We start from the raw sequence: 9,972 nt of genomic DNA, 5'->3' as shown, positions 1-9,972 counted from the left end.
TTTATCCAATCACTCCTTTTCAGATTCCGGTTGATGCCGTCAAGGTCATCATCTGAAAGGGTGATTTTCGGCTTAGAACTCTTCATTATGAATCTCCAACTTTAACTTACCTTTTGCAAGTAACAAATAGAAGAATTAGGAAAGAACTTTTGACATATTCTGGACTACTCCCAACGCCATTTCCCACTGTTCCATTTTTCAGATGAGAAAAATGAGATCTAAAGGAAACCAAAAATAACTGGTACCAAATGACATAGCAATTAACTACTGAGTTAAGAGAAACTGAATTTCGGGCTCCAAACCTAATCATCTCTAGCATCACTGGGACAAAAGGTAACCAAGTCGTCTTTTGTTCTTTTCCATCTTTTTGAAGAATACTCTGTTTGCCAGTTAGATACAGAGGTCTTTTATTATGCTGTCAAAAAATACATAAAGAACAAATATTTCAGAAGCTAATAGAAAGGGTTACATTTGTTTAATGAGAAAGACCATCAGGCCACTCCTGGAAGAAACAAATTAATCCAGGATTTATGGGAAGGGGGAGGGGATACATGAGGGCCACAACAGACAGAGGCCAAGGAGAGTTTGGGAGCAACAGAGAAAAGACAAAAACATATTTGGTTAGATTGAGAATGCAGGGCTTGAGTGGGCGTCATAACCGTACTATATGCTGGATTTTGACAAGATAGGTAGACTGTATATAAGATTATGCCAGATCTTCCTTTTCCATTATACTAAGAGACCTGGTAAATTCTTAATTACTTCTATATCTTTTTAGATGTCAGAATGGTATTTCTTTTAAATATGACATATGCTGTGACTTGACAGATGACTCATTTTTGTTCAGAGTACTTTAATATTCACCAATCCTCTGTCCTTTCATCCATCTAATTCATTTCTTGATTCACACCACAGCATACATATCTCTTGCGTTCTCTACAATGTCTTGGGCATAACTCTCACTCATTCCCTCAGGCATTTCCTTCATGAAGCCTCTCTGATCACCACTGCTGCAGGGTGTATGTGTCCTGTTGTGTTTTCACCATGCCCACCACGGTGTCTGGTCCATAAGAAGCCTCCAGGAAACATTGTTATATGGAACTGAGTTGAACTGTAACCCCTGTCTGGGGTACTGGGGACCGAGGTGAATAAGTCAAAGGTTTCATCATTGAGCATCGTAACATCTGGTAGTGAGAAGTAAAGGAAGGGAAGGGAAGGGTACGAGGGAAGTGCAGAGGGAAGCTTCACTTAGAGGCGGACCCCACGCTCTCTCATCATTGAACAGATGAAAGCAGAAAGGCCACTCTGGCTGGCCCAGGTAGAGACTCGTTCTTAAAGGAAGAACAAAATTAAAATTCTGACCCTCTCAGTCCACGTGTTGCCAAGTACACACTGCACTGATTACTTGCATCCCATGACTGTAAGAGGCTTTGACAAGCAGCAAGTGTGGGACACACTGGGAGTTGATTGTTCTATTGAAAAGGCTCTGGGTAAGTTGGATAAATGAAAGGCATGCTGCTTGCCTCTGAAATCCAGGCTGAGGAAATAAAGTGAAATTGGCAAATACACCATTTCAAATGAACTCCAGCCACCACCTTCAAAGACACCAGAGTGAAACCAATATATTAGATTCATAGGAGACATCCGAGGTGCTCAGTATATATTAATTGGCAATGTCACTGCTGAGTCCACATTATGTACAGATATATTGAATCTCAATTCCAATTCAGCACACATTTATTAAAGGCTGGCTCTTCATTTATTTATTCATTCACCACTCGATATACAAATGTTCTGTGTGCCCAGAAATATGCTGGGTGCTACAGAAACAGGGTAGAGCTTAACCAACGTTGCCCTGCCTCGAGGAAGCTCATAATCTCGTGAATGACCCACACGGTAAATAATCACGCAAATAATCAGTCAAGATTTGATAAATACAAGGAGGAAAAATACAGACTGTGAAAAGAATGTATAATCAGGGGCTCTCATCCAGTCTGAATGTCAGCAGACGTCTCCCTGAGGAAGTGATATTTAGGAAAGGACATGAGGACGAGGTGGAGGGAACCAGGTGACAAGGTGGGTTCTCTAGTTAGGAGAAGCACCTGTGTCCTCTGTCACAGTGCTGGTGGCTGTGTGTAGAGAAGTAGAGAGACAAATAAGACCCATGATGACCCATGGCACTCATAATGCCTTTGAGGCAAATAACAGAAATCTTGGACAAACTCAAGTGAGTATGAACAATAAAGAATGTATTATCTCATATAACTGGAAACCCAGAAGTTGGGCAGCCTCTAGTAGAAGCACATGCGTAATGTAACATAGACTCGGATTCCTTCGATCAGTCTCTCCTTCTCTCTCTCACTCTACCCCTCTCTCCTAGCCTCAGCTCCAGATTCCTCCTGAATCAGATCCTGGCATCCCTTGTAGAACCAAGAGGGCTTCCAGAGGTAACATGGCTTCTATGCATGCTGCCTTGTTCATGTTCAGGGGGACAGCCCAGAAATCCCTCCCTCAGTCATGAGTGGTTGGACATATCCTTCAGTTATCTTGTGATAATTAAGGCATTTCCCCGAGTCCCAGCAATCACAGGGGAACGTCATACACTGACTGGTTTAGGGAAATCAGAATCTAAACTCTGGGGCAGGTCATGGAGTCACCATCCACTAGAAGGGGTAGAGGTAGGTGTTGAAGCAAAATCAGAACTGTGGGGAGAAAGGAGAAGCAGGCTGTGTGGAGCAGATGTTGAGTTAGCTACCATCAATGTCTGCTCCACTGCTCTCCACAAACAGAGAAAACTCATGTCCAGCTTATAGCTGGATGCAAGATGTGAAGAGAGTAGCATCAGCTTTGGTTGTGAAAAGACTAGATTTTATTCCTGTTCTTCTACCTACTGGCCGTGTAAGTAGATTAGCAATTCAATATCTCACTCTCAGCTTGATCACCTTGAAAATGGGGGAAAGAATTACAGCTGTACAGCATGCTTTTGAGAATTAAATACAATAATGTAGACAATGAATTTGATATATGACAGATAATCAGTGTATGTTCCTTCCTCCCTCCCTGCCTTCCATCCGTCTTGCCCCAGAGAATGGGGACACATTGATTCTCAATGGTAAGCAAAATCTATGGAGGCTCAGTTGCAAAGTTGGGTTTGAAAACGGGCAGAGAGGGCCTGCAGAGAGCACTTTTTGCATATAATACGACATTGGAGACAGAGTAGTATTACTTGACCTTGAAGAACAGAAAGACACCAGAGCATGGATGAAGAGTGTGTATGTGTGTGATTCCGAGTGTATATGGGGGCGGGGTGAGAGATGAAGACAGAGGAGGTGTAGGTCTGGTCTGGTCACGGACAGCCACCATGCTGGCCTCAGAATCAGCCTTCCTTTTGATGGCTAAGGCCATCTTACCAGATCAAGTTCATTGCGTGCCTTTTTTTCAGCAGGAGTTCTTTCTCAGTAGGTTCCTCAAGGCTCACACAAAGAGGCTATGGCAGGCCAGCCCCACCTGTCCACCCAAGTGCCCAGACTTGCATCAGTGGGTTCTCTAGTTAGGAGAATCAGCTGCTTAGACTCACCCCAGGCCCCCACCGTAGGTCAGTACATGTTTAACCAAAGGCGATGGGGACTCACTCAATGCAGATGTATAAACTGGTTTCTCTGGTGGCAATACCAACAATGGAAAGATGGGGTCTGACTTTGCTCTTGTTTCAACAATTCATAAAAGTAAATAACGAGGTTGTAAACCGGGAGAGGGCAGAAAACATGAAGACAGACTTTTGATAAAATCTAGAGGTCTTAGAAAGCTCTTGTATGTGAAGGGGGGTAAGAAAGAAAAGTAGAAATCTAATATTGCTTCCAGAATTTCATTTGGAACAACCTGGGATATTATCAATTTCTTAAGTGAAATGGGGAACATGAGGAGGAAAATGTAGACTATTTGAGAAAAGGGAAGTAGCTCAAAATTGCTGGAATGTATGTTTTGAGGAGGGGTTGGCAGGAAATGAGGCTGCAGACATTGACAGGCATTAGGGAATGAAGAGCCTCTTACAGTAAAATGTTTGAAATTTATTCTAAAGGTAAAGAAGAATTAAAGAAAGTCTTTAAAGCAAGGACATGTTGTCTATATTTTTGAAAGACCCTTCTGGCTGCACCGGAAAGATGGACTGAGTGATGGCAGACAGAGGAGATTTCTGTAAAGATCCAGGTGAGAAGCAAAGAGAACCTGAAAATAAGGAGCAATAAGGAATGAAGGAGGGAAGGGTGGAGAGAGGAATGATTGGATAATGGAGGGACTCATCTGCCATCTTAAATGACTTCTGTTTTAAGAGGCAGAGAAGCCCGAGTTTGGAATAACCAGGCTTCAAGGATGGAACATCAATGGATCCGTCATTTCTGTAGAAATGGTGTAGTAATGGCTTCAGATGCTGAAAATGGAGCCCAGACTCCACGCAGGCATCTGGGTAAGACTCTACCACCCGGAGCTGAGAGCACATGAAGAACAAGAGATTTGGAAAGTTCAACTTCTCTGAAAAGAACGGAGCTTTTCTGTTTGGAGAGTTTAACCTTACTATGAAATATCACTAATGGGTGACTTAATATCGTTCACATTTCAGGCATTCGTGGTGCTAATATTACCTTATTTACCTTGCAGTTCTGACACAGGAATGATGGCTGAATTGGGTCCCAGCCCCCAAATTCATATGTTGAAGCCCTAACACCCAGGACCACAGAACGTGACTGTTTTTAGGACTGCGCCTTTAAAGAGGTAATTAAGGTTAAATCAGGTCACTGGGGTGGGGCCCTAGTCCAGTGCTGCTGATGTCTTTATATAAAGAGGAGATTAAGATACAGACAGACCCAGAGGGAAGATCATACAGAGACACTTGAGGAACACAGCCATCTACAAACCAGAGAAAGAGGCCTCATAAGAAACCAACCCTGCCACCATCTTGATCTCAGCCTTCTAGCCTCCAGAACTAGAATGAGAAAACACACTTCTGTTGCCAACCCTGACCAATCAACCAGAGACCTCACTATCAAGACCAGTGGGTTAACAGGAAAACAAAAACTCAGACATGGTGACTTCTAGAAAGCGCTCATTCTTATCACGTCCCACCCCCAACTCTGGCCTCTTAGATTCACATAGGGTTTAAGATTGAGGACATTTTTGGAGGGCCACTTTAACTAGAAGTGAAGTGTCTAAAGTACTCAACAGTCTGAACCATATATTTGGCGAACCCCAAGTGGGATACATGAGCTGGTTCTGGGGAAAGGTCAGACCCAGGAGCAGCTTCCTACACTGATCACCACTTGACGGTTCTAGCTCCTTCTTCCGTGACATCGGTGGGTGCTCACTGGGTTCCTATTTCCTCACATTATGGTTGGAAAATCTAAGGCATCAGATTGGGTGTTAGAAAAGGGATTGGGAAACAGATGGGGAAATAGGCAGAGTTGGCCTTAGTCTCGGTACAAATGTTTAGTTTTAGCAAAATGAAGTTTTCCATAGGTTCAGCCTTGCATATTAGTCCTTTGCTGATGGTTTTTGCATTGAAGTCAGGGGCCAACACAGAGGGTAATTTTCTTTGTTTTCTTCTGCATGTGTGCCCATCTCAGGACTTCACAGGGAAAAGAGTGATGGGGTAAAGGGAGATTTGAATACTACTATGTCACTTGGTAAAAATATAGACTATAGAGTAGCAGTTCTATTACTCTGATGTCCCCAATCTTGCCATCATTCCTGTGTAATGAGAAGCCATTGAAGGCACTTAAGTGGGGACCGATATAGTAAGATCTGCTTTAAAAAAACACATGGTGGGTAGACAGGATATAGATGTCACCCAAGGTAGAGAAACCCCCTAAGACATTGCTCCAGGGTCCCCCATTCATTCTATCCACTTATTTTACAGATATTCAGCATGCACGTATTTTGTGAAATCGATCTTGGCTCTGGAGGCACAGTGACTGAGAAAACCAAAGTCACTGCCTACACAAAGTTATACTATAGTGGAAGAAAACAAGGGCTAAGTAAATATGATTCTGTATGTAAGTCCTGTGGAGAGAGAACACGGTGCCTGGGGGCTGCTGTCGTATACCGCAAGGAGGTCAGGTAAGTGCTCACTGATGAGGTAATACTGAACGCAGTGACTAGAACGAGAAAGCAGGACATGAGGACATCTGGGGAGGGGGATTTCAGGCAGTAGGACTAAGTGGAAAGTCTCTGAGGCAGGAATGTGCTTGGCTTGCTGGGGGGACAAGCAAGAAGGCCAGTGTGGCTAGCACAGATTCAGCAGCAGGGAGAGGGGCAGCACATACATTTGGAAAATCAGCAGGGGGTAGGTAGAGGGAGCATAGATGAAATAAGGACTTATAAAATCTTCCTGTCTCTCGGTCAAACCTTCATCAAAATGCTATTTTAGTTTTCCTCTGGGGTCCCCTATCTCCTCATCATTCCTGAACAATAGGAGGCTGGTGCAGGTGGTGAGGGTGACATTGTACAGGCGCTGACACGTCAAAGGCAGGAGGGCCTGAGTCAGGACGGCTACAGAGACGGGCTGCAGAGATGAGCACGGTGCTCGCTGACCTTCTGTACAAAGACGCACCTGTGACCGGCAGCCAGGCAGCGTAGGTGTCCAGAGTGGCGATGTTCACGTGCGTGGTGCAGTCTGTGGAGGAGGTGAAGCGTCTCTTAGCCTCGGTCCTGATTCCTCAGGTCATCCGGTTTCTCCAGTCATAGCTGTTCTCATAAACACTGCCACAAGGTGACAGCATCCCAAGCTGCGGAGAGGCGCTTAATGTGTGAGCTGTCACCAGGTGTTGACCCCCCTTAGCAAACGCCCTGTCACTTCCCAGCGGCCTCACGAGCAGCTCTGCGCTGGGCAGGAGGCTCTCTGCTCAGCCTGGGACCTGCCATGCTGCTTGGGCTTCACAGTCACACCTGCCATTTGCCGCTGCATCACTGTTGTGATCAAGAGGCGGAGGAACAAATGGAATTGTGCTCCTTTTAAGCTCTTTTTGATATCATCATCGTCGTCGTCGTCATCATCATCACCATCAACATCTACTCAGTGCTTGCTGTATGCCTGGCACGGTGATAAACGCTCAGAACCTTACTGAATTCTCCAACAACCGTGAGGTTTTATCACCCACGTATTTAGATGAGAAAAATAAAGGAGAGAGTAATTACATAATTCGCCCAAGTTCACACAACTAGCTTGGGCTCACTGACCCAGAGGAAAGCTGACCTGTCCTCCTGCCAGGGTGGTAGACAGCTGCACCCCTGCCCACCCTGGGCTCTTTATAAAGACCAGGGGACCTTACATCACCTCCGTAAGGTCCCACAGCTTGTTCATACCAGGAGCTAACACACACCATAGCGAGCACTAGTCTAGTGGCTTTTATGAAATGTTTATTTATTCTTCACAGCAACCTGGATTTTACAGGTGAGGAAACAGAGCCCAGGGTCTGAGAGCCACCAGAGAGCTGGGCAGGGGCTTGAGTTCCAGACTCTCTGATAACCTTTGCCCCTGACCCCCGTGGTGTCACAGGACTCGCTTTGAGTGGAGCACGTGCCGGGGTTCAGATTTTCAGTGGACAGATTTTGTCTTGGAGCAGACAATCCAGAGCCGCACCACAAGCCAGAAATAGAATGGGAGCCATACGTGCACTTCCTATTTTTTTGAGAAGCCACATTTTAAAAAAGAATTGATAGTCAAGTCATACTCCCAAGGAAGGGAGGATAAATTTTCATCCTCATTCCTGTAAGAAAACTGAAGACAAGAAAAGCATCCATAGAGGCGAAGTCCCTGGACTTAGAGTCACTGAGCGAGCTGAATTCAAATCTCCCACCTGCCGCTAACTGTGTGACTCTGTGCATCGTCTGCAACTTTAAACTCTAGCAAACACCAGGCACCTCAGCACATCATGCCGATTCGTGCCTCCACGTGTCTCTTCCAGACTAGGGTTTCTGCCCTCCCTGCTACCTACCCTCTTGTAAAACCGATGCTTACCCAAGGAAATCTGACAAAATGAGTGACTTAGCTAAGCTGATACCTACTAGTGCTACATCTACAATCCAACTGAATAAGCGCGTCTATGTTTTTTACCTCTCTCTCTGCCCCCCTCTCCCCTTCCCCGCCCCTCTGTGTGTGTGTGTGTGTGTGTGTGTGAGAAAGAGAGAGAGGGAATTCTGAGGGATTTCTTCCTCCAGTGTAGTTGAGATTAGGATAAATTGAATTGTTGGTTCATGACTATACCAAAGCTTCTGAGTGTCCAGGAGAGACTCAGTAACAGATGGTTAATCTGAAACAAAACCAATAGCCAGGACTGTGCCATCAACAGACCTGGGTTTACAATTGGCAGAATAATATTATGAACTTGATGGTCAGTCTTCTGTTTGCCACTTTCGTCTTTGTTTGCACCAGTCTCACTCAGACCATCTTGCTCTACGTGCCGATGTTCAGAACACGCTGTTCCCTCTACAGCCATGTCCCGGGGGGCTCCCTTTCTTCCTTTGAGTGTCAGTTTAAATGTCACTTTCTTGGAGAGGTTTCCTTATGCAGACTTAACAAAGTAAAACCCATTCTTTTGGACACTATTTCAACCTCTTTTTCCTTCATAACATGTATTTTGGTTCACAATGCTTTTTAAACGTATAAGTACGTGCCTGTTTGCTTGAATACGTTTTTTCTAGACTAAAATGCAAAATTTATAAAGTCAGATATTGGTTTCTTTTATCATTGTCATTGTTCAGGTTTGTCCTCATTACCTAACAAACATTGTTCATGGTACTTAGTAGGTAATCAATAAATATTTGTTTGGGAAAACCAACAGTGACAGTAAGGAAAGGAGGGAGGAAGGAAGGAAGGAAGGAAGGGTGGGTGGGAGGGAAGAGAAGGAGGTTGAAAGAGGAGAGAGAGAAGGAGGGAGGAACAAATAAACTAATGGACAAATGAGAGGGAAATGCGATGAAAAAAGAGGGAAGGAAAGAAAGCAGTTAGGTAGGCACTCAATTTAACAGAGCTTCATATTACCCTTGTGTATTGGGACTCCTGAGTGGAATTAACTATCAAGGATTTTTGTGTGATAATCAAACCATGCAAGATGTAAACAGTAAAACACTACGCGAATCAATCAGAGCCATTGAGGTTTGTCAATAACTCTTCCCCACCCACCCCCTCCCCAGAGGCATCTGCTGTGCGGTACCTAGAACATACTTGGTGTCTCTCTTTCCTTCTGCCCTGAGCGCTTTCCTCTCTGCCTTCATTCCCACTCACCCTTTAAAACTTCCTCTAGGACTTTTCCATGATGCCCCGTTTTCCTGCATTTTGAGATAGGTAGGTATCTCCTCTACATTTTTATGGGGTTCCATGGGCCTCTGGTGACTGGGGACAGGGGGAGGGGCAGTAAGCCACTGCCCTGATCACGTGGTTTTGTAAGACTCTCTTTAGAAGCCTGTCTTCTGATTTGGTGGTTAGCTTCCCAAGGGATGTCATGTCTTGTTTATTATGATACCACTACTTAGCCAAATCACTGGCATATAACCGTATATTGAAACAGTAAGTGCAGAGGTGACCGAATAAGTAAATACGTGAGCGAATGCATGAACATTTTGCACGTGCTGCACACAGGAGCTTTCTTTGGTGGGCATTCTCATACACTCCTAGCATCTAGCGTCAAATATAATAGGTACCTAAATGCATCGCAGGTTTTTTTGGATGGCTTGTTATTTTCTTACAAAAGAACCACTGTCTCTGTGGTTATGCGGCAAAACCAGACTGCAAACAAGAGTATTCTGTTCATCAAGAGAGGCCAACAGGTGTTATTTTAGAGGCATCCACTGCCTGAGTAAGAGCTGAGCCCTTAATTTACTCTGATGACTACCCTTAAGTAGCCAAAGTGACTTGGAAGCCCTCCCTTGAGACATTCATTGGCAAACACAGTTTGAATTAGTCTAATAACTGAATGTCAACCG

At 44.6% G+C, this 9,972-nt stretch overlaps 1 long non-coding RNA gene across 1 annotated transcript; it reads left to right on the top strand.

Annotated features, from left to right (window-relative positions):
- Positions 1-200: 200 nt before the first annotated feature.
- On the top strand, positions 201-6,094 carry LOC112397188 (uncharacterized). Its single transcript, XR_003002750.1, has 4 exons — positions 201-333; positions 4,079-4,206; positions 4,654-4,767; positions 5,909-6,094. It is a non-coding gene; the product is annotated as an uncharacterized LOC112397188 (long non-coding RNA).
- Positions 6,095-9,972: the final 3,878 nt, after the last annotated feature.

This window comes from Neophocaena asiaeorientalis, unplaced genomic scaffold (genome assembly GCF_003031525.2).
Source record: "Neophocaena asiaeorientalis asiaeorientalis breed wild unplaced genomic scaffold, Neophocaena_asiaeorientalis_V1.1 scaffold177, whole genome shotgun sequence".
Lineage (NCBI taxonomy): Eukaryota > Metazoa > Chordata > Mammalia > Artiodactyla > Phocoenidae > Neophocaena > Neophocaena asiaeorientalis.
The sequence above is the reverse complement of the archived record's forward strand: the minus strand, read 5'-3'. Positions and strand labels throughout refer to the sequence as shown.